Here is a 24401-nt window from a genome sequence, read left to right as displayed (position 1 = left end):
TGCCCTCCCCCTGGAGCCAGGCCAGCTCACAGAGGAATTCAAAACTCACAAAGCCATAATGAGAAAGCCCTGGAGGGCAAGTATGACTCCATGGGAAAGAGACTCCCAGGAGAAGGGGTAGAGCCCTATATTCTGGTCCCTTCTCCAGGAACTGCTCATGCCTACTGCACTGAAGATGAGATAAAATGTATACATAGCTCCTTTTATACTAAATCTTCAAAAATACATCCTATGAGCTATGTAAACACACCTAAGAGCCAGTGAGAGCTTTGCCCTAACAGGAGAGCAGCATATTCCTACCCGTATTCTTGGAAGTATTTTTATATTTGGTGGATAAAAGCAAATCAAAGAGCAGAGCTGAGATCTTCCCAGTTATGACTCACTTCTGCCAACCTCATGTTTTGGCAACAGAACTGCACATACACTCTCACCTGAGCCTGTAATAACAGGTCATATGGGGAATTTCTGTAGCTGCCTGGGTTCTTAAAGATACAATTCAGGTGCCCAAACTCGGTTAGAAGTGAAAACTGCCTGCTAATGTCCATTTACTGCATCAGGGAACCCTTAAGTCCCAGCATGGGATGGGCAGCACTGCCCAGAGGTGTCCCAGTTTGGCAGCAGACATATATCCAGCTCTGGATGCCCCATCCCTGGAAGTGTTCAAGGCCAGGTGGGATGGAGCTCTGAGCAACCTGAGACAGTGGAAGGTGTCCCTGCCCATGGCAGGGCGTTGGAACTGGATGATCTTTAAGGACCCTTCCAACCCAAACCACTCTGTGATTCTCTGATTACCACTCCAGTGGAGCGATGGAAGAGGAAGCGCTCCTCACTCCTTTCTTCCAGGTCCAATTTTGAGCTCACCATTTCCTACACAAACTTCAGCTGCAAGCTCTGCACTTGGATAGCTACGGGCCATAAAAAAAAACCTGAAAAAATTTACAAAACAAACAACTGCCTGTGAACTTCCACACGGGAATCCCTCAGACATGAGTACAAATCAACACTAACAAAACACTGCTCAGAACCAAAACATCAAGGACTGTGTTGGTTTAGTACAAAACATCCACAACAAACCTGTGCATCCAATTTTGGACTGTGTTAAGTTTTAATTTATACGAAATTTATGGTTTGTGTTCCAAAAGCTGTTATTTATAATAAAGACTTTTTGTTGTTGTTATTGATTTTTGTTTGTTTGCCTCGTTTTTAAAAAAAAAAAATCAAGACTTTCACTAACTAATGTAAGAAGTAATATTCTGCTCCTGCAACAAAATGCTGTTAAAGTTACCTCCATGTGCTGCCTTTTTTTTTTGGCTCAAGATAATAACAAAAGGCACGGAAAAATGTCACCTTCACAACATATAATTTAGTCTAGTTCAATAATACTAGGTGCTATTTTAAAAACAAATAAATGGAGATACTGCATGCTTGTCCATACTCTACAATTCTATGCAAAAAAAAAAAAATCTGCTTTCAAATTATGATTTTTTCAATTATTTTGGGTGCAAACCACCCTTGTGCACTGCATCATTGGCAACAGCCCATTCCCCAAAACAGGTGATTTTCAAGAGCAGCAGTTTCCCTGTCCCACAGGTGGACATGAAACAATGAGATGAAGATCTAAGACTCCTTCTCCTCAAACAGGGCCTGCTTGGGATTTCTCAGCACATGAAACTGGGTCCACTGTGAGCCTGAGGAAATCTGATCCACTGCTTCAATACAGGTTTAACAGTTAACAATTTAGGGGCAATAAAAATTTGCAACTTCCTTTCTTTTCATCTGAAGTGATAAGAAAACAATGATTTTTTTTTTTTTTTTTGGCTTTAAAAAAAAAAAAAAATTCCCTCCTGAGAACATTCTGATAAGGTTACGGTTAAATAAATGATTTTCAGGAGATATGCAGTTAATTCACAAAAATACTTGGCAAAAATGTATCTTTGAATATGTAATTCATATAACGTTCTCCTCTATTTGTTTAATTCAAGTAAAATATTTTCCTCCACCCTTTCCTTTTCATAGGCTTTTCACACCCACATAACAACCAAGTGACTCTTCCCTGACCCGGCCTCCCACGCCTTTTGGTACAACTGCTCCCTGCTCTTGAGCTCTTCTCCCAAGATCCAAAGGAAGCACTTAAGGAAAGGAAAGGAAACCCAGTACAATGCTAAATCTTCCTTTTTCTCTTTTTTTTTTTTTTTTTTTTTTTTTTTTTTTTTTTTTATTAAACCACTGGGTTTATTTGCCATTCCACAGGGATGTGTGGTGAACGGCCTTCTCTGCTCCTGCTTTGGAAAACAGGGAAAAAATATCCATGAGTGCCTCACCACAGCTGCCACCCCAACTGGGTTTGGGAAGGGAAGACATCCTGGTGTCACCCACCCAGGGAGTAACAGCAGCAGTGGATTGATTCTTCCCTTCACAGAGGATGGTTAGGACACAGCACCAGCAAGTCCTACTGCTGGTGTTTGGAGAACCCATCACAGAGCACAATAAATTCAATAATCACTATTCTGCTTTCCCCATTTTCTAATGATCTCTGCATTCCAAACAATGTTCTGGAAATCCAAGAGCTACAATATCCCCTATCAGCATCCTCTCTAAAGGGAAAACACAGCAACAGTGCTGGTAAAGCACTAAAGAGAAGTTAAATATCACTCCCCTCATTCCATTGACAACTAAAAATAAATAATGACTTGCCCAAGAAGCTCCTCTTCCAAAAAATTCCTCCCAAATACAGCGACAGAATCGACAGCAGATTCAGGGACCAAGACTTCCAGACCCAGCTCCATCAGCCAACATGATTCCTTCCAGCCAATAGTATGTTAATGATTTAGGGTTTTTTTGAGAAACCACTAATTGATATCTTTTTTTCTTGGCATTTGCAGAGCCACTTAAAAATAACATCGTTTCTATTCTAGGCATATCTTAGGAAAAGTATCATTAGATTTAATTCCAGGGATGAACATCTGATTTTCATGTAAAATTCAACAAGACTCAAGCCTTGTTGATTCAGTTTAACAGGGAAATTACAGCTCAGCCCTGAGTCCAGGATGATGCACTGGCCCATCCCCTTTGCTCAGGATCAATGTCAGCAGAGGTCTGTAGGCTAAAGGTGGGAGGAAACGGCAGTTTCAAATTGTTTCTGCCACCTTGATGCAAAAAGTTTCCCCCTTCCTACTAAACTGTGGCAGGGCAGCCAGTGCTTTCTGTAAAAGCTGCTCCAGTGAAAAAAATGAACACACCTCTTCCAAGAGCTGCTAAAGAGCTTTCTCTCAATCGCATTTAGCAACACACCATCTAAGCACTGAAAATAAGCACATAAACTTACCAATGCATTACTGGGAGAAACATCAGAAACAAAGTTCAGGTGTTGCTCAGCCGTCAGCACCTCAGCTCCTCCCCGGCACCAAATAAATCCCACAGCAGCAGGTACCAGAACTGCCTCTCCTCTGCTCCTCACACCCGAACGCTCACAGCCGGGCTCTGAATCTGCCACCAACAAAAGAAACCACAGGAAGACTGCTTCCCTAATGCTTCAGAACTGAGTCAGTGGGTCAACAATTCCTTCGGTTTAGGAGCCAGACCAATTCCTTTAAACACCCCTTTTTCTTTTTTTTTTTTTTTTCCTGATGGAGAAGCCAACTGTCTCCTGCCAGTGGCAGCCCATCTGCTTCCAGAACAGAACCAAGGCACTCCAAACCACCACCTCATTTTGGCACAGGCATCCGTCCTGACGCAACTCCATTTTGTCTCCCACGTCTGGGAAAAGCCATGAGAAATACTTACAATTGAAAGACAGTCGAGAAACTGCTCCGTGTGCACCTTGCACGCCGCCGCCGGCTCGCAGCCCACGTTTCCCATTTCCCATCCCTGGGATGGAGAGGCATGAAGGAGTGCACTCCACGTGATCCCAGACCTATCCCCGGTCTGCCTTGTTCCGTGCAAGCACAGAATTACCCTGCGTGCGCATTTCAGGAGCACTGCCTGAACAAAGAGAGAGCTCCGAAGCTGCTATCCCTGTTCCCCATCCATGACTCAAAACGTCTGGTTGGAAACTGGTTTCGTAATAACCCTTTAGTACCACCTACTCACATCACAGAGCGATTCTTGCAGCAAATGCACAGGAAATCACCAACGAGTGCCAATGGAGCTACTATTCCAAGAACTAGCTCTTTCGGTTATTCCTTCATCACTTGGAAACTGAGATGCTTTTACTTTCCCTATTGCACAGGGTATGATTTTTTTTTTTTTTTTTTTAAGATGAGCTTTTAACTACGATCCTGTAAAATACTTTGTTGGTAAATCACCAGCTGAACACTTGCCCACTGTATTTAAAAAAAAAAAAAAAAAAGGACAGAGAAAGAATTTCACAATAGTCATTCCAGAAAATACAGTAACTCCTTTCTGGAAATAACTCATTGGACAAATCAAGCGGGGAGAATTAATTTTTGGCGACAGTTTGCATCCTGCAGAGCACACAAAGACGGTGTCGTCAGCCACGTGCCTTTCTGACCACCAACAGCAGACCCCTGACTCACCCAACCACGAGATGAGTCGCTATGAATGATTTCCTCTTCTTCCACGCTCCCCCGGCGTGCTCTGTGCCACCGGCATATCCTGAGCCTAATCCCGACTTTGATGGAAATTCCAAAACTCATCTGGGAAGGCTGTGGCCACCAGCTAACGATGCTGCCATCTGCTCCCTCCTGCTTTGAGTCACCTGTCAGCAATACAAAAGGAAATTACTCAGCAGCAAGCACGTGGAAGCCTCTGCTACAGCCTCTCTCGCGTACCCCTTACGGGAATACAACATTCTGGAGCACTTGGGTCACCCTGAAAGGAAAGTGCTGTGTTCTGCAGCACTCCCATTCAAAAAAGTGAGATCTGGTTTAAAATAAGGGTAAAAATAAATGCCAGGAGTGCAGAGGGAGCGTGTTTCAGCTGGGTTCTCAGTGCCAGCGTCACCGAGGCTGCCATGGAAGGGGGGACAAAAATAAAAGAAGACATTTCACAAACACGAGACCTTCACTGTGCGTGACAAGAAAAATAATTAAAACAACTGAGAGAACTAATCTGTGGCTGCTTAGGAAGTTAACTCTTCGAAGGAAGTGATTAAGAGAACAAAAGCAAAGTGTTATGTTTATCAAACAAGTAAACTTAACCCACAGAGAGGGCTTACTCCAGTGAGTAAAGGCAGAGTACTGTCACAGCCGCCCTGCAGGCATCTCTTCACACCGGGCTGGGATCTTAATGATTATTAGCCAATTATTACTTCAAACAAATAAACCTTATAAGAAGAACGAAGCACTGCTTTCCCAAAACACCAAACACTAGCAGAAAGGCAGCCACAATGTCCCATGCCTCTTTACAGAATTCCCTTGAGCTAATGCCTATTTAGGACAAAAACTCACAACTGTTTTCCTGGGAAGACCTGATTAACCACGACAGCATTCACAAATTCAGTCCAGCAACAGACATTTTTTTGTTTCATCACAAGATTACGCAGCTCACGAATACAGCCCTCAAGGGCTGTATTGAAACGAGGCTCCCAACTTCTCCCAAAAAATAACCGACAAAACACAAGACAGTTACTACACACGACACCCTGAATCTTCAGGAATTTCACAAAAATTAATTAATACTAAAGATCTAATTGTCTAACCTGCTTCTGCATGCAGAAAGAGCCAGACCTGGTGCCTCTACAGGGGGGGAGGGAGGCGCTTCTTGTTCCTGTTTCGTACTTGACTTTTTTCCTGCGCAGGAGATGATCTAATTATCCAACGTGTCAGTAGATTGCTTCACCCTTTCTCGTGTGTCTCCTTACATTAACATATTTTAACAATTCAGCTCATTAGGAAGGAGGCAAGGAACAAAATGGCAAATTATCCTTAAAAATCAATCACACAAAGGCAGGAGACTTTCCATGTTTTGCCCTGTACCTATCCGAAACTCCACCAGAGCACACAACCAACAACGCTGAATGTAAACTGGCAACAAATCTTCCCAAATCCCACATCCTCAGGCTGCTCAGATGGAAATGTACCTGTTCGAGTAACAAACCTGATCGGTGAGCTCTGCAAGGGAGGAATTTTGGGTCCTGCCCATTTAGAAGGGAAAGAAACTCCCAAGTGCCAGCCCTTTATTGTTCCCAAGCGTGCTGATGCTCAGCTGCAGGAACTGTTGCTGCGAGGGGGCTGATGGATCTCATGTATAATAATTGGGCATGGGTGATGAAAGCAAGCGATCAAACCACATAAGGCTGCTACCCATCGTCTCGAAATGGATCTGAAAAACCCTGAAATCCAAATATAACGTGGACAGCACCCGCATTTGCATACGTAGGATGCCAGCCCAAGTTTCCGAGCCTTTTTATCAAATGCCTTTTTTACAGCAAAGAGCCATTCAACACCCAGCCCTTTCAGCACATAAGGATCTGAGAGACAGTCTTGGGTTTTAAACCTTGCCTTGAATTCCTACAACAGGTCTGCTCACAGATTAGCCTGAGCAGGGTCCCCACGGCATACAGTAAAACCACGAGATCTTGGGAAACATTTCTTCAGCAAGTTTTGTGTATAATAGCAGTGCCTATATATAAACCTGTTTACGGCTATTTCCAAAGAAGAGCCTGCTCTGAAGCAGCTCCTTTATTGTGATCGAACACGCTGGATCCATTCCCAGTTTTAGGGCTTATGTAAGGCCTTCAAGGAAACAAGAAACTTATTTTGTACAAAATCATGCCAGTATAGTAGTAGGTGCAACGGAATTATCCTGTTACACATTAAGTTTTACTAATAAAAGAGCTGCATTGCCGTCATAAAGTCAAATGCTGCTTCCCACTAGTACAAACAAATATTTCCTGCCAGGTACGTCCACTTTGTCTAATAAATAACACAGCTTTCTGATTATTCCCGTGGCCTCTGTTAGGAGGGAGCACAGCCCAGCATGTTTGCAGGGATGGATCGCTCCAGAATGAGTGAGGATCCTACAGCACAGGTAAGACCATCCCAGGTTTGGTTCCCATGTCCCCATGCAGGCTTCTGCCACTGCCCCAGCAAGATCTGCACTTTCCAGGACCATCAGAGAGTCGAGTCACACCAAACTCAAATTCAGCCCTTAGGACCAAAAGCTGGGTATGTGACCAGGTCCTAAAGCTCAAGCTCTTGTACTCAGAATAAAATCAATAAATTGGTAACTGCAGCATCAGGAGCTTCAAAATGAAAACCACTACAAAAAAACCAACCTATAAAACCCCCAACTAAACAAAAAATGGAATATTGTAATTAACACCTTATAGTGGTCTTCATACTCTGTTGGTGCAGGGAACCTGCCTGGGCTGAACACATCCATGCCTGACAGGGGCTGGGAGGACAGAGTGGCTCCCTGAGTGGGACAGGCAGTACAGACACAGCCAGTGAGACAAAACCACTCATTTTTGTGTTATTTAGGTGTCTACATCCAAATAAATAAACCAGCCTCCACTAGATTAGTACCTGCACTTTGCACAGCTCTTCATCAATAACATCAGGGCTTTTTCCCCTTGGCCATGTCCCATTTTGTGTTACCACACAGAGGCACCTCAAGGACTAAACCAGATGCAAACTAATCTTCCTCTTGCTTAAGATTAAATTATTATAGGACCAACCTTGTAGATACCTCTGCCCAGCCTTTCAGAAGGATCCACAATCCAGCACTGAGGTTCAGCACAAAGCATTACACCACAGTTTTCTTTGGGAAAGAGATGCTACTTATCTTTCTGCATCTTCCCTTTGTGAAGTCTCTTACCTGGGAAGCAGGAGACTTAGATATTCTGTTTTCTCCTCCCATCCCCACAGCCTGGCACTGTGCTGTAATTTTGATACTCCACATTTATGAGGAGCTGAGTGGTGCCCTCTCACCCCCACTTCTGAAACATGCTGCTGCTCACGAAACACATAAAAGATTCAGAATGAGACAATATGCAACAGCAGCTTGACCCTTACCCTACAGAGAAAAGGTCTTCTCTGGCCATTTGGAAGTCTGGGTTTCGATTTCTTTTCTTAATCCTCTTTCTACGCTTTATCCAAGCTGTGTAAGCAGACTCCAAGTTAGGACAGCATTTAATATTGCCAAACTTTTTTCTCCCTACTTTGCTTGCTGGCAATTCTTAGATGTTTATCTCTTCTTGTTCATTCTACAGGCATCTATCTGCCATATTATTTGAAGTTTGTCATCCCAGGGTTGGCAGTTTCTTTTATTTCATCTCATGGGCCTGCACACAAGCTGCATTCACAAATTAATTCTGGAGCTGTAGAGGCAAATAGGAATGGCTGAATTCTGACCCTGGCATGGAAAGGATGACGTGAGGGGCACGTGAGACAGGATGGAACTGTTCTCCTGACTTATTCTGGTAGCTACAACAGATGGATCACATAATCCAACGCAAACAGCAAACAAGTTTCTTGGTAATGAGAGAAAAGGACACAATGACCTCTAGGTAAAAATCCTAGGAACAGCAAGCACACATAAACATCAACCTGAGCAACTTTAATTCTGTGCCAGAGCCTAAACTGAAGATAACAGCAAAGACAAACACCCAAGACAGATTTAACTCAGGCTGTAATTCACTGCATGCAACATGCCAAATTGTGGTACAAACCTCATGCCTTTTAACACTCCTCATTGTAAGACCTATTCTTATCTTGGTGATGAATGTAGGTTTTTAGAAAGATTTTTTGGAGCCTTTTGCTATTTTAGTGCTCTGTTCTTCAGAGGGAAGGAAGCTGGAAGTACTTCAGGTTATTTGCTGGGGTAGAATATGTCCCAGTATGGATTCACAAACACAGGGCATCTCATGACAGGGCACTGCTAATGAACTGCTGCATGGCTACAGACAAGCACATTATTGTTACCTCCCTCTCCCCTCCACCCCAAATAAAGGGTGTTTCAATTTAAGATTTATTTTGTTTGCAAAGTTGATTCAGCTCCTGCAACGGGAGGCAGTAACAGCATGAACTCTGTTTTCTTGGTATGAAGCTACAGACCTCTCAGCATATACTTTAAATAACAGACTTAAAAACTCCCCGTTCCTCCTTCTGATTAAGAAATCCTTGAACAGCTCAGTTCCCCAGCACTCAGAAAACCCGACGGGGTAGCAGGGGCCATAAACACTCATTTTCTGCCCAAAAACACAGGAGCACTTCAGAAATAATGAGTATTTGGAGGAGGGTGGATTTTTGGGGGGATTTCCTTTATTTTGAGTGCTCCGAGCTCACACCACTAGATGGCACGTTTGAAACTCCTGGCATCTCGGTCTTAGCTCTGCATCACACCACGTTTGTCCTCACCTGGGATGGAAAAGTACAGGTAAAATGATATCTCGGGAGCCAAAGAACTGAGATAGGCGGACAATGGCATGGAAAAACGTGCCTGCACGGGAAGGCAAATGTCAGCCAGGGAGCTGAGAGCAGGACTGCTGGGGAGAACTGAGCTCCTGCACAGGAAGGCAATGTCAGCCAGGGAGCTGAGAGCAGGACTGCTGGGGAAAAACTGAGCTCCAGCACTTCCAGCTCTCATCCTGGTGTGCCCTTCGTACATCACTTCACATCTTGGGAGAGTATCTGAATGTGTGTGCCAGAGGTAGTTGAGACACGAGGAAAACAGGGAAAGAGGGTGAGAGCTGACCCTTTGGAGGCACAACACCAAGTTTCACTCTGAGCCAAGCAATGCTCTGCTTTCTGCACGTCCCCGAGAGCTCCACAGACCAAAACCCATCCACAAGCTCTCCAACGCATCACTGGCATGAACTGATGGGAGGGAGACATTCAGGGCACCACCAAAACACAGGGGAAGATGCACCCAACCCTCAGCATCACATTTGGCTGTTGCAAGATATAACTTCTCCAGAAGTGTCAGGCACTTCAGGTCCCACAGACCTCCATGGCAGATAAGCAAACACACAACAGCCCATGACACTGAGTCAGCCTCGTGGGCAAGTCACCTCTTGTGCAGGACACGTTCTGGAGTGTACCTAGCTGTGCCCTGGTACTGGCCTTGGCAGGGATGCCAGAGCCTGGCAGCACCAGTTCCTTAAGGCTTCTGGCTTGTTCCTGCTGCCAGTTCCTTAATTTAACTCAACCCACTTTGAAAGTGCATTAGCACAAGCATGTACTAACATTCCAACTAACCAACTAACATTCCCTCAAAAAAGAACAAGTCGGTTCAGCACCAGTGTAACGACTGTGGGCACTCAGAGCTGGTACTTGTCATGGCATCACACCCCACATTCCCTCCCTTGTGCAACTTCAATAGATGAGGATTAACGATTTACTATGAGCACTTCAACATCTGACTCAGTCCTTGGGAACTGGCACTCGTGTCAATGCAAAAATAACTGTCAACTGGAACCGGAGAAGGAAAGAGATGCTGTTGATAGACCCCCAAGGGCAATGGCAAAGAGTGCTTCTTGTCCAGATGGAAGAAGAAATACCATCTTCCTTCTTCCAAGAAATAATAGCTCAGCCCCAGCACTGCAGCAAGAAAAAATAAATTGTTTTCCTTCCTTTATATGTAAGATTTAGTCCTGTAAAGATGCTCCAAATTAACCAGCAGAGACATGAACTGGCCTCATCACCATCAACCTCGTTGAAGGATCAAAATACACTCCTGAGGGAGCACAGGAAAGCCTTGCAGTAGCACCATCCATCCTACACTGCTCTTTGGGAATTTTGCTCTTTCCTGATCCATCAGTCTGGCACTATTTGTGTATTTACATGCTCACGTTTAAACATTATGAACCTGCTGGGCAAATATTCATCTAAACACACCAGGGTACATTTCTGTGTTGATGTCTGCAGACTCTGCCAACAAAGACTTTGTAGACACCAATGTGCAGATGTAGCATCCTGCTGAAATATTCCAGCAAGGCCTCTAATTTCAATGGAGAAACAACTCAAGAGAATCCAGTTCCAAACATAATGATACAACAACCTCACCTGAATTTTTCCAGTCCCCTTGGGCATGCAATTTGGATGCAGCTCCTACTTCTCCAAGGACATGCCAATGCAGAGATGGCAGGAGTTCGGTGAAATTATGTCAATTACTGCAGTTGCAGCTCAGTTTCCAGAGCTACCAAAGGAACTGTCCCAAAACAGAGGTTTTCAATGGATCATAGGACAGTTTGTGTTGGAAAAAACCTTAAAGACCATCCAGTTCCAACTCCCTGCCATGGGCAGGGACACCTTCCACTAGACCACGTTGCTCAGAGCCCCATCCAACCTGGCCTTGAATACTTCCAGGGATGGGGCAGCCACAACTCCTCTGGGAAAAGCTGTTCCAGTACCTCACCACCCTCCCAGTAAAGAATTTCCTCCCAATACCTAACCTAACCCTGCCCTCTGCCAAATTTAAAGCCTGTCACTACCTGCCCTAGTCGAGTCCCTCTCCAGCTCTCCTGTAGCACCCTTAGGTACTGGAAGGGACTTTATGATCTCCTCAGAGCCTTCTCTTCTCCAGGCTGAACAACCTCAATTCTGTCAGCCTTTCCACACAGGATAGTGTGGAAATCCCCTCCATCCTCTGATCATGAATGATGCTGAGCCTCTTCCCAACAGCCAGTGTATCGACTGCTTTGAAGTGAGAACCACAAGTAAGTCGACGGACAAGTTAATTAACCAGCATAATTACAACCTCCACTGCAAAACCTGGTGGGGAAAAAAATGTCAGATCACCTACAAATTAAAAAATCCTTGGAATCCTTGGAATTCTGATTCAGATTTTCCTCCTAGAGCAAAGAAACACCCAATACGCTGTATCCCAACTGGAAGCAAGAAGAATACTTCATGAGTGGGATTAACCTCACTTCTATTTAAATACCTGCAGCACAGATGCTGATGTCTGAGTTAGTCACAGGGAACCCCTTTATAGTCAGTGAAAAGACACTGTCACTTCCATGACATGATTCATCTGACTTATTCCAGGCAGTTACTTGGGATGTTTTCCCTCACAAAAGGGAAGCCGGGAATTTCACAGCTCTGTCAGATGAGCTACAGTAAAATCAGTTCTCAAATGCTGCTTTAAACTACTGAAAAAAAAAAATTGGAAGCTTTCAGATAAGGATTTGTAGTGTGAACTTTATGTATTTAATTTAAGCGGAAAACCACAAGTAAGAGTGCTGCCCCTTATAGTTTTTGTTCAGGAATTTTCTTCCTCAAACTTGCAAACTAAATTTTGCAGCACTGGCCCAATGCAGAACTGGACAGAGATGGACAAAGAATCTGCCAATGGGCAAAGTGAAAGTAATTGATCCATTTTCACTGATTTGAAAGCAAACACAGTAACCCAAAGAGCAGACAGTGGATTTCATCATGCAATGTCCTTTTATGTTAATAAAAGGATGTTTGTGAGGAAGAAGGAATAATCTTACGGTTTGAACACGGGCAAGGTGTTCAAAGTGCACTGCTAGCTCTGGGCTGTATTTCTCACCTACATTCACCAGTAAGTCTCCACCTCAGCGCCACAGACAACATGTTTACTGCCTCATAATTGCATTTTGGAAGAGAGGACATGGTGATGGAAGGAGATCTTGGGGGGAAGACGAGGCGGTTTCTCTAGCACAGCATCCAGGGCTGAGCTCTCCTTGCAGGGCAAAGCTGACTGCAAAGAGGACGGTTCCAAAGGACAATCCCAAGGACGTGGCTATTAATGAGTAGAGTTGAAACTCATGACACTGCCCCGGCCTCTGCAGCACGGCTGCGTTTGATGTATCTTATCTGGAAACTCCGCAGCCACGCTCAGCCTTGCTCTCAGCGTAGGAAGAATTAGCACCAGCGTTTCCTTAACCTCGCTGCCCTCGCTGACCCCCTGCTCAGCAGACAACCGCATGTATATAAACAGCTTTCTGAAGAAACCAAAGGGATCACTTCTGCGGAAGTAACGTGAGCTCTCAGCGCTCGGGCGCGTGTCCCGGGGCGGTGGCACAGGCCTGGCCCTGCCCAGCGGGAGTCTGTCTGAGCTGGACCTCTGCAGGCAGGAAGGGATGATCCTGGAGTACTGCTCCCCGTGCTAGGACTGACCTCTGAGGCAGCACAGTAACCTGGAACATGGCAGAGGGGTTGTAGTTTCAGAGCTCTCTGATGCTGGTACAGAATCAGACCTCGAAAATGTAACAGTAATTCACAGAGTCATACAGTGGTTTGGGTTGGAAGGGAAATTAAAGATCATCCAGTTCCAATCCCCTGCCATGGGCAGGGACACCTTCCACTAGTCCACATTGCTCAGAGCCCTGTCCAGCCTGGCCTTGAACTCTTCCAGGGATGGGGCAGCCACAGCTTCTCTGAGCAACCTCTGCTAGGGCCTCACCGTCCTCACAGCAAGGAATTTCTTCCTCATATCTAATCTAACCTTGTCCTCTGTCAGTTCAAAGCCATTCCCCCTTGTCCTATCACTACGTGCCCTTGTCAAAAGTTCCTCTCCAGCTTTTCAGTTCTCTTTTATTTATCTCCCATCTACAAAAACAGACCCACTCCACTCTCTCCAACCCTCGTAACTAAATTACTATATTATGGTAGATTAGCAGCTTCTTCTGCGTATGATTGGCTGCCAGGGAAAGTCAACATCCTCGGTCAAAGAGCACCTAATAATTAATAAGCTTTATTTAGCTGCCACCGGCGATGTCACCAAGAGCAAAGTGCAACAACAGAACTGACAGCCTGGTGGGACGGAGCTTTTCCCAAGTATTGTTCAAGAGACAACCGAACAAACCCGTCATTGTTCCTGTGCCCGCGGAAGGGGATGGCACACAAACAGCTACCTACGTGTTTCCCAACACATACTGGGAGATGCTCGGGCAAAATTACCACTGGAAGAGAACAGCAACCTCCAACAGACTGCAAGCCGAATCATGTATATTTGGGTAAAGAGAATCCCATTAAAGAAGCAAAATTAATGTTAAGTGTAACAGATGAAAGACTTCACTTCCAAAGCCAGCGCCTGAACACACATTCAAGCTACTTCGAAGATATTCAGGTCATTCAGACAATTACTTTAAAATGGCAGAGAAAGACAGTCTGATGATCCATGTATGGAAACAGGAGCCAGAAGCTCTGAATCATTCATAACAACACTTAGCAGCTCTATCATCTGCAGATCTCAAAGCCACTCCGCAAAATGGATATGAATCGCTGGCACCCAGCTGTGGCTCTCTGCAGTGGGTTGGCATCTCACTGCTGCACTGGGAGGCCTGGAGAGCACCAGGGTGCTTTCCAAACAGCAGGCAGTAATTACAGCTTTTGTCCCTGTTTATCCACCTACCTACCTGCAATTCTCATTTTGTATTCCCATGGATGACAGCGTTGGCTGCACCCAATCTCCCTCCAAACAAAGGGTGGAGAAAGTGAAGTCTTCGTTTAATTCTGTTAAATCTCTAGCAAATCTCCTTTTTTTTTTTAGAATCAAAGCTATTTGAGGGATTTGTGTTTTATTCCCACCTCAGAGAGCTGCATGGATTTGGTGGACTCCTCAGCACCTGTTGTATCTGAGAATGATCTTTCATGCTACTCTTATATTGATGAGCAACACAGAGCCAAATCCACCTTTCCCATCCCTACATCCCTGTGCTGTTTCTCCTTAGTCACAAACTGAAACCTTTAGATTTAGTTTGCAAAAAACAGGAGGCTAATGCTCAGAGAAAGTAACTGATGTGCTCAAATAACAGGATGACTGTCAAAGATAAAAGCAGGCTCTGCATCGCCAGAATCCTCATTTCCCACCTGATCCACTCAGTGCTGCTACACTGTTTGAACTTTGAGGTTGCAGATGATTCCTACAAACTGTCTGTGCCCCAACACCCCTCTGTGTAAAGGCAACAGCTGTTTCCCACAGCAGAAGGGGAGGTCTGAAGGGATATTTGCCTTTTAGTTGCAGAATACCTTGTTAACAAGGTTGCACTGCCATTACCCATCATTGTTTTGTTGTCTACCTGTTACAGGTGAGTGGTTAGAAACAGGTACCTGCTTCCACACTGCTTCAACAACACTCCCTTGATCCACCCCATTCCTTGCTGTACCTGTGTGCCAAATAACAGGGGGATCAGCTGTTGTGATCACCTGCCCGGGGAAGATCTGAAGGACAGCATGCTGAAACCTTAAGTTAAATGTAACCCTCACTGTCCTGCAGGTGAAACATCACGATGGGACACATCTCCCTGAAACAGAGATCTGGCAAAGAGATGCAATTACAAGGAAAAAAATTTGAAAAAAAAAAGAAAAAAAGAAAAAAAGAAAAAAGCAGTTCCCAAACCCTTGTCTGTGTATTTTTGCTCACCATGAAACACTCAAGACACCAGAAATCTCTTATGCACTGTTCATCCCTCTTATCAGTTTTTCTATACATCAGAGGTCAAACTTAAATCAACTGAGAATATTTTTTTAATGAAGCCTTCATTCACAGATTCACAGATTAAAACCTTACATTGCCCCCATAATTTGGCCATAAATCAGTTTTAGATATTCTCCTTCTTTCCCCTCCAGTGATGGGAAGATGGAACAAGAAGCAAAATTCCTCTGCAGGTTGACCCTGAATTGGGAGGGATAGATATTTTATTAAAACTGGGAAATTACTGAGGTTACACAGGAAAATATGGACTAAACCCACTGGGATAAATGAGACTTTTATCTTGTAAATCCAGTTTTGAGAGCAGAGTCCTCATTTTTACATAAAATCTCAAATCTCACCTCCTGAGTTTTCAGTAACATAGAAGTTGCCTTGTAAATGTGTTTGAGATACTTCTGCCAGCAATGCAAACATCATATAATGGAACTACAAGAACTTCAAAGGCAGAGGCTGCTCAGGGCAAAGCTGAAAACATTTATTGTCACCCAGACACACTTTTATCAACTTACTCAGGCAGATCACTTGTGATACACCTTCTCCAGACGTGCCTTCAAAGAGAAGCGAAGCTGCTTCCCCTCAACACTGAGCTCCAGAGAAAATAATTTCCTGGTCAAGCCCAGCTCGTGCCAAGATACTCCCTGGACAAGCCGTAGTGCCAAGTAGTGCAGAGACCTGCAACTCACAGCAAGGACTGATTTCAACAGGCACAACTTTCTGCTTTTCAAAGGGGCTTATCTCAACCCCTTCCAAATTTGCTGCATATTTCTAAGATTTGTCATATCATTCTTTCTTTCAATAAGTGTACCCATGTCCCTCCACTGGACTCAGATGGCACCCAGGAATTATTCCCTCCTGTCCTCCTTAGTTCCATTAGTTGCACAAAAAAAAATTCAGCCTTCCACTTATTTCCAGGTCCAACATTTGTGCCACGTTATTTTCACTTCAGTTATCATTTAAATTCAGCAATAATAGTCTCCAGTCTTCACTGGAAATACTCAGATTCTTTGAAGTCAGTCCACTCTGTGAGTGACTACGTCCACCAAACATGAAGTCAGGAAACCCATTTTTTTAACAGACATATAAAGCTTGCATAATTATTTTTTGTTCTTTCAGGTCATGGAGGAATTTCAAAAATAAGTGTTACTAAAATTTAAGGCCCCAGTGCACAACACCTTAATTTCATGTCGATTACTGAAATGCTTTGCTAGATGAGGATCTATCAGGAGATCTCTGACGTTTCCAGCAATTCCAGTGCAGTCCAGCTGAGCCCAGTACAAAACACATCCCTGCCAAAACTGAGGAACTCCCATGTCCTCCTGCCATTCACACTCTCCCTATTCTGCAACAACTCTAGCTCTGTTTGCAGCCATCCCACTGCACAAATCCTGCACTGGAGCAGGGTCCAAGCCCTGGATTAATCATAAGGATGTGGCAAAGGGGTCACAATACTGACAACACGTTCAGGTTAGTTAAAGACATATTTGGTGATGAAAATAAATGCAGGATGATCAGTTAAAAGAAGTTCATTATTGCTGTGTCTGATCTTCCCCTTTATCTTCTTTGCCTCCATTTCCCAAAAACACACACCTGCTTTTGGAAATTATTTGTTCTCTTTCCACAGCACTGACTGGTGGCCTTTAATCTCCCAGATATTCTCTCACTACAACAACTAAATAATCACAACTACTTCTAAAATTTCATTTCCAGCCATGCTACCAGGTAAACGACAAGAGAAAGCTGATCCTACTCTGAGGAGGAGGTTGGACTGGAGACTTCGTGAAGTCCCTTCCAACTTAAATTATTCTGTGATCCCATGATGTGAGTATCATGTTATAAAAATCCATGCAGGTTTGTTCATGTTTTTTGGGTCTCATGGAGAAAAAAAAAACCCAAACAAAACAAAACCCTTCTCTGCTGCCAAAAGGTAGGGAACTGGGTGGCAGCAAGGAAAGGACCTACCAACTTTCACTTCTACTGGTAATGCTTCAAACTTGTCTATACTTCTCTGAAATTATTTTCATCTTGGGATCCAAAAATTCCCTACGCCTCACTTGTTCCATTTCATAACACCTCTCATGCTCACGTGTCTATAAGTAAATTCACTCTAGCACAGTCAGTGATACCTTGGTTATTTCCCCATGAATTCCTCCTAGGAAAGAGTAAGGATGTAGAGCACCACATGAGTGCTGCTGGAGAAAGGTCACCCAAAAATGATGGTATGTTCTTATTTACTACCCAGTTTGAGTGTTTGAGGGAAAATTTGACTATGCACTTCCTCCCAACCACGCTGCTCTCAGTAGGTCATTCCACTCCCCAGAGTTCAAGTGCAGACTTTGGGTCAGCCCTAATTCTATTTCAACTCAACCTCTACTTGAGCCCCCTCCAAGCTCCACAGGTAACACATTAGAGGTTACAGCACTGCACAAGTGAACAAATCTGCTTTATAGCTTCTAAAACCTTGAGAACTTAATCCTTTGACAACCAGGCCTCTTTCACACCTTCCTCCACAAAAGACAACACGAATCTGGAACTCTGGGGTTAAATTTTTCCAGTTGAGCCCAGGGATTTCACTCCTGGTACAGTGAGCACATCCCAAACTCTCCACCAGCGCTTTGGCATGTGCTGGCTGTTCTCCATGGCAAATAAAGGTTAAGGGTAACAGAGGGTCTCTCTCCCAGGTTTCAACATGCAAGTTCTCAAGAATGAGGATTCAGGACTTGTGTGTAAATGAAGAGGAGAGGATCCTTAGCAGAATTTTGGGGACAAAGGTACTGCACTCTGCAGGGAAGGACAGAATTCCACTCCGGAAAGACTGACAGGAAAATGCATTTTGTGTAATCTGTTTCCTTTGCAGAGTCAGCGTAATCCAGATTATTCCACAGCTGTGACAGGCCATTTGAGAAGTATTCTACACAACAAACTTCCAGCTGGGTTCAGGTAGGATCTTCAGATTTAAAATCTGTCAGTAGGTTTGTCAGCCAAATCATGGAAGTCAAATGCACTGGTAACTACAGGATTATAAAAATTTCCCGCACTAAAACCCCACTGAATGCTTTTTTTCACCATAAAAAAGGATTAGCAGCATATAAACAATTTACATAAGGAGACTTTAATGATTTTGTTGTGACGTGCTATTTAGCATCTGCAGAGGATCCGATTATAAAACTTTTACTTAATTTTCCAAAAGCCACCAGGTGAAATAACATGTTTTGATTTACTTAACAGCAAGGACTCTTGGTAGGAGACTGTTTCACTAAACGTGGTCATCCAGGCCTACCACTACACTGCTGTTGGATGCAAATTCTCTACAGAAAAAAGAAATTTTTACTCACTGAACAATAACCAATTGTTCAATCTCACCCAGCTTTGAAGAAGCTCATACAGTGACCGCAGTGACACTAAAGGTTTGTGTCTCAAAACAATGTGGCCATGTTTGGATCACCAGGGATACTGAATACATGGCTTATTTCTATCTCAAAAGAAGAAAAGCCAAACTTCTGGACCATGAAGCAGGAGAAAGGAACTTTGATACAATACAGCACACTCAACTCTCAAATATGTCTGATAACAGGAAGCTGGAGTAACCTAGTTAATGAAAAACCATCAATAACAATACTGTTCTTTGCAAAGCCAGCTCTCCTGGCATCCTGGGGAGGTTTTATTCGCTTGGCCATGGCGTTGCAGAGAGGCACAGATCCAGCCATGTTCCTCTAACACAGCACTCAAGCCTTGAGGGTTTGTGCATAGCAGTTTATGTCTTTGCACAAAGCCTCCAACACCAGGGTTGTTCAGTCCAGAGTCAACATGGCTGTTCTGGTGCTTGGCCACAGCAAAGCCACCATCCCAAGGTCTGACAGCTGTCACTGCCCTGACTGTGCACACCAGAGCGCTCCAGCTCAAACAGCAGCACACTGTTGGCATCCTGGCTGTTGGGGCTACTCTTGCAGTGTATCAGCATCAGATCTTCTTTAGACAGAGAAGAAACAAACCACTTCCATCCTCAGGAGAGAAGGAACAGTACAAAGTACGTAACCACACGTAGCCCAGGTTATCAACAGCAGCCCCAAAACAATCAAAGCACTCCGTGTCCCTTCTCCTGAAGACACAATGTAGGTGAAATTTCCACCAATTTTCATTTTTTCCATGACTAGCTCTGTTCCAAACACCAGTAACTTGCACAACATAAGCAGCAAATCCCAGGCTGTGAACAAAGGTGGAATATAAAATACAATGATACCCTGAAGGGTGGGAAGTCAGTAAACAAAACAAAAATAAAATGCAGATGGTATGTAGCAAAAGCAAACTGTATGGTTCACTGCATACCTAGCAGGCCAAGAAGGAAGGGAAATTCCTTCTCAGGGTTTATGTGAACAATGAGTTTCCCTGAAAACTCCAGGAGGCCATTCCCAGCTCCTCCACTGGCACCATTAATAGGAAAGGTTGTTTCAGTTCATTACTGACCTCAGGACCAGTGAACTCCAGTGCAGATCAATGTGACCTCTTGCTTAAGTGGAATTGTTGTTCCAGCGTGTAGCAGTGCTGCTTTAAAAGAAAATAAAGCTGTGGCTGTGCCACCACACTCAAATCCATGTTCCAGCAGCCACAGAGGTCTTATCAAACCACGTTCAACATGCTGCTGCTCAATCCCTTGCTTAGGATACAGCCAAATTTTCCTCTATTTTAATACAAAGCATGAAAACAACATGATGTGTAGCTGCAGGTAAGGGGTAAACCCTTGAAAGCAGCTACCCAGATATTATTCATAAAAATCAGCAAGAGCTGTAGCCACCCTCCTCAGAGTTGTGTATAAAACCCACATTTTGGGATATGTCTGTCACCCATATGTTAACAAGCTTTGGACAACTGGACATACAAATACAAATGGATTTGCCTCTGAAACGTTTTGCTGAAATATGCTCAAAAATCCATCAAGAAACCCTTAAAAACCTTCTCCAAGCAGTGACACAGGGCACCAATGTATCTGATGGCTATTTTCAAAAAAACCGTGGCTCCTCTGCTGCATTGTTTCTATTGCGTTAAAATGTCAGAAATGGCTGAAATGTGAAAAATAGGAAAGTCTCACCAACTCAGAGCAAACCGCAAACCACTTCGTAAGATCATGGAATTCTACAAGTGAACAGACAAATGAACAAACATGCACACCAATAAAACTGCACAAGAAGAAACATGCCAGCTTCTATTTATTTTCATTTGCTCTCTTCTGCAGATTAGGAAAAAAGAGCTGTAGCAGTAAAAGTGTTGTTGAAGCTGGAGGTAAATTTTGAAAGTTTTCGTTACTTAAGTCAAAACAATTTGTTTTTCAAAATGGCTTCGATTCAAGGCAGGGATGGGAATGGAAAAAGTTACGAAAGCGTTTCAGAACCTGAAAATAAGGAAGACTGGAACAAACATGAAGTCATCTATGGATAAGGCTCCTCAAATATAAATTCTTAGGCTAAGTTTTTTTGGTAATACTTTGATGTGTGCTGTGGCTAAAGAGAAGGTTGAAAGGACAGACAAGAAAGAGGCACGTTCTTTGGTTGCATGTAGGTGCAAACTCTTCATTGCAAAATTTTTTGTTCTATAAGCTGGTCTAAAACACTGGCACAAAATTCTACAGATGCTTCTACCTCTTGTGTTCACCGGGGTTTACAATCACTGAAGGATTTCTGATTATTTCTGAATATCACCCTCATTTTACTGACAACAGGCACACGAAGTCTGTCCCAGGCATGATCCAGCAAGCCAGGGAACAAGACTGGAGTGGAAAACTCTGCTCTTCTCATGTCCACTTTTTCAGCATAACAAGACAACCTTTCCTCCCTTAACCACCTGGAAATCAATTACAAAAGTACAAATATTTTAAAAATAATTCACTGATTTACCACTTTAAACCCCAACTGAAATAGAGCAAGAAGAGACAGTACCACCTTGGTTACCTACTATACACCGCATTTCTGCTTTGACAGCTTCATACGTCCAGTAAATCTGTGTTAAGACATATAAAACTTTTGAGCAAAGAGGCTGAAATCCAAATTTCAAATAGCTGAGTCATTTCTTAAGTCTGAAGAAATACTCATTAAAAAGAATTTAAAAAAAAAATACATGCAATTAATCAATGAACACAAGTGCCACGACAGCAAATCCACTTGCGAGAATTTTGTTATCTTGAGTTGGTCACTGAAGGTGTGGGGCTGGAAGGGACCTTAAAAGATCATCTAGTTCCCCACACCTTGCCATGCATTACTGCACAGTTTTAAATTAAATAAAATCTTATTTAGCTAGTGATAATGACTGTCCTGCATGCAAACTCTTTTTGCTCTTCAACAAACCTACTTTTATGTTTTAATCAGCTTGCAACTCAACAGAAGCAACTGGAGTACTGGCACAAGAAGTTATAGGAGAAGAGTTTAACCATTAATTGTAACTAATCATGTCTTGTTTGTAAAATCTTTACAGTAACTTGGAAGAATTCCTGGCTGTAGCAATTCTCAACTCTTACAGGTTATGCTGAGACCGCAACAGGAATGAATTAATTCTGCTTCCTTCCCATAAGGAAGGAGAAGTAGAATCATTAAGGTTGGAAAAGCCCTCTAAGATCATCAAGTGAACCATTAACCCAGCACTGCCAGGTCCCCCACTAAACCACGTCCCCTAAGCACCACATTTACTGGTAGGCATTATTAATCCTAATTTTCCAGATAGGAAGCTGCTACATGGAAGAATGCAAACACATGGCCAAAATCACAGGCAGAGAACTCTAATTTTAACCTTTTAACTTAACAGTTCTGATGTACATTTTCCCAGCTCAAAACAGCTGACTGCCTTTCTTCAAAGTCCTCAGGACTGACAAACACAGATGTCATTGAGCACTTCAGAAAATCTGCATTTTCAGAGGCAAACAGACCTGTATTTGAACCATTAAATTAATGCAAACATCAGAAGCCACACTTACATATATTATTAAGTACTTAGCAATATTTTTTAAAACCACAGCACATAAACAGAGGGTCCTTCTTTCCCGGTGCCTCTTTAAAGTTGTCACCTTGCCCCCTTCCATACAGCCACTGCTCCCCTTGGCAGACACACTCAAAGCATGTCTGTTGGTGCTACGCGAGCAGGAAAACCCAAGACTTTCTAGGATTAACACTCTGGGAAATGTTTCACCTAAAGAAAACAGAAATACACCCAGTAAGATTTCTGGAAGACTTCCAGAAGCGGCTACCTAAGGTAATATAGCAGCAAAATCTAAAGTATTTCCGTTTGTCCTTCCTTCCTTCCCCCCCATGCAAAAACCTTGCACAGGCGTTGAGGAGCACAGAATTACTCGGCGATATTTCGGAGGCGTTTTTTGCCAGCGCTGCTTCAGCCACCAGCCAAACCAAACTTTTCCTTGGTCGTTAACACACCACTGGTCTCATAACTCCAACAACCTGCACTCCCAGCCAAGGGGACCAGGAAAACACTTCCCGTGCCCTGTGAGGACGATCCTCTCGGAATTAAAACGCTGCCAATCCCGCGTTTTCGGTTTGCAGCGAATTAGCAAGAAAAAAGTATCAGGAAGTTCTTAACGCTTCTGAAATGACTTACTAAAAATATCTTATCCTGCCAGAGCAAACAGCAACAAGAACTTGCTCATCAGTTTACAGTAATGTACTTTCCCCGACACGAAAAGTGCTGGCAAGACTAAGAGCACAGAGAGATGTTCGTGCCGGTATATGTGGATGATTAAGAAAAAAAACCAAAAAACCAACATTATAGACTAAATTTGGGCTGCTGATGTCTGCTAGAAGCTGCTTTGCAACCTCCAGTGGAGAGAGCTGGGAATTTCACCTGTATAACGTGGATCTGAATCTAAAAACCCAATTCCTCTACTCAAAAACCAAAAAGTTACTGGAAAAGGAGCTTGCTGAGGTCAATAAAACATGCCCATCAGGCAGCACGTAATTAAAATAGTTAAAACAACAGATTATCGTAAACATATAAATAATTTTCCTGGTAAAATTAAAAGCCCTATTAAAAGGAAAGAGACACACACAGGATTACCTCTGCTCTTGCTGACAGACACGCAGTCAGAACCAGACAAGCTGCACGCTTCGAGCCGTTAATAAAAAGAGGAGCAAGCGAATGAACAGCTTTCAGATGAATCCAAATAGTTTTTGTTTCTCTGCTGCAGTTTCACCACTCCCACGGGGTAATTTCTACGTTCACTTTATAACGAAAGCGAAGTACAGGTCAGAATAAGAAAGGGAGGAGACCGAAAAAACTCCACTTTATTAGTCAAAGTTTGTCATTCTCGCTGTCCTGTTTTCAAATGGGGGGAAAACAGGGCTGGTGTGACCAAAGGCGATTTGGAGGGGCTGTTCTGCTTATGCTTAATAAACCAGAAGCTGGGTTCATATGCATTTTACACGATCTGATTGGTAAAAGCAGGAAGTAAGAAAACCCTTCAAATACATGATTTATGGAAAGATTATCACATGACTAAAAAGCACAGAACGAGAAGGACCAAATTCAGCTTTCACTTACAGCAATGTGGGTCTGCTCTAACTCTGCTGCCTTTGACAGATTTATGCTGCTCAAAGTACAATAAAATATTCAGTCTCCGTAAAGACGTAAAGCCATTTTAAAAATCAAAATTTAGCCTCTTGTTTTTCAAACACAGCTATGGTTTCAGGTCTGATCAATGAAGAATTTCTGTACTGGACAAGAAGCACACGAACTATTTGTAGGGTATTTTTAAATATGTTTCTGCCACCTCTACCACTCTGCCTCCAAACAACCCAGCTACTCACTGCTAAGCTACACACTCTTGTACACTTATACACCCCTGTGAAGGTTTTAAAATCTATTTCAAAGTATTAAAAGGCAAAATAGTCTACAAGTGCATCAAAAATTCTCTCTTGTGTTTCATAAAGGAAGTTAGAACAGCCACTCACTTTATTATTTGGGGAACAAAATAGGAGGATTCTATGATTTTATGATGTAACATCCAGCAAGGTATGGAAATTTTTGTTCAAATGATAGTGAAAAAGAGT

At 43.3% G+C, this 24401-nt stretch overlaps 1 long non-coding RNA gene across 7 annotated transcripts in view; it reads right to left on the bottom strand.

Annotated features, from left to right (window-relative positions):
• LOC127474480 (uncharacterized) overlaps nucleotides 1–24401 on the bottom strand; it is a 119497-nt gene that overhangs the window by 24694 nt on the left and 70402 nt on the right. For 6 of the 7 annotated variants that reach the window (XR_007905864.1, XR_007905866.1, XR_007905870.1 and 3 more), the window contains exon 4: nucleotides 4536–4717. This is a non-coding gene — a long non-coding RNA (uncharacterized LOC127474480). Of the gene's footprint in view, nucleotides 1–4535; nucleotides 4718–23409; nucleotides 23574–24401 lie in introns of all 7 variants that reach the window. The other variant, XR_007905869.1, reaches the window with a different exon arrangement.

The sequence above is a fragment of the Manacus candei genome, unplaced genomic scaffold (genome assembly GCF_025592945.1).
Source record: "Manacus candei isolate 608988 ecotype Guabito, Panama unplaced genomic scaffold, ASM2559294v1 h1tg000042l, whole genome shotgun sequence".
Lineage (NCBI taxonomy): Eukaryota > Metazoa > Chordata > Aves > Passeriformes > Pipridae > Manacus > Manacus candei.
This window is presented reverse-complemented; position numbering and strand designations above follow the sequence as displayed.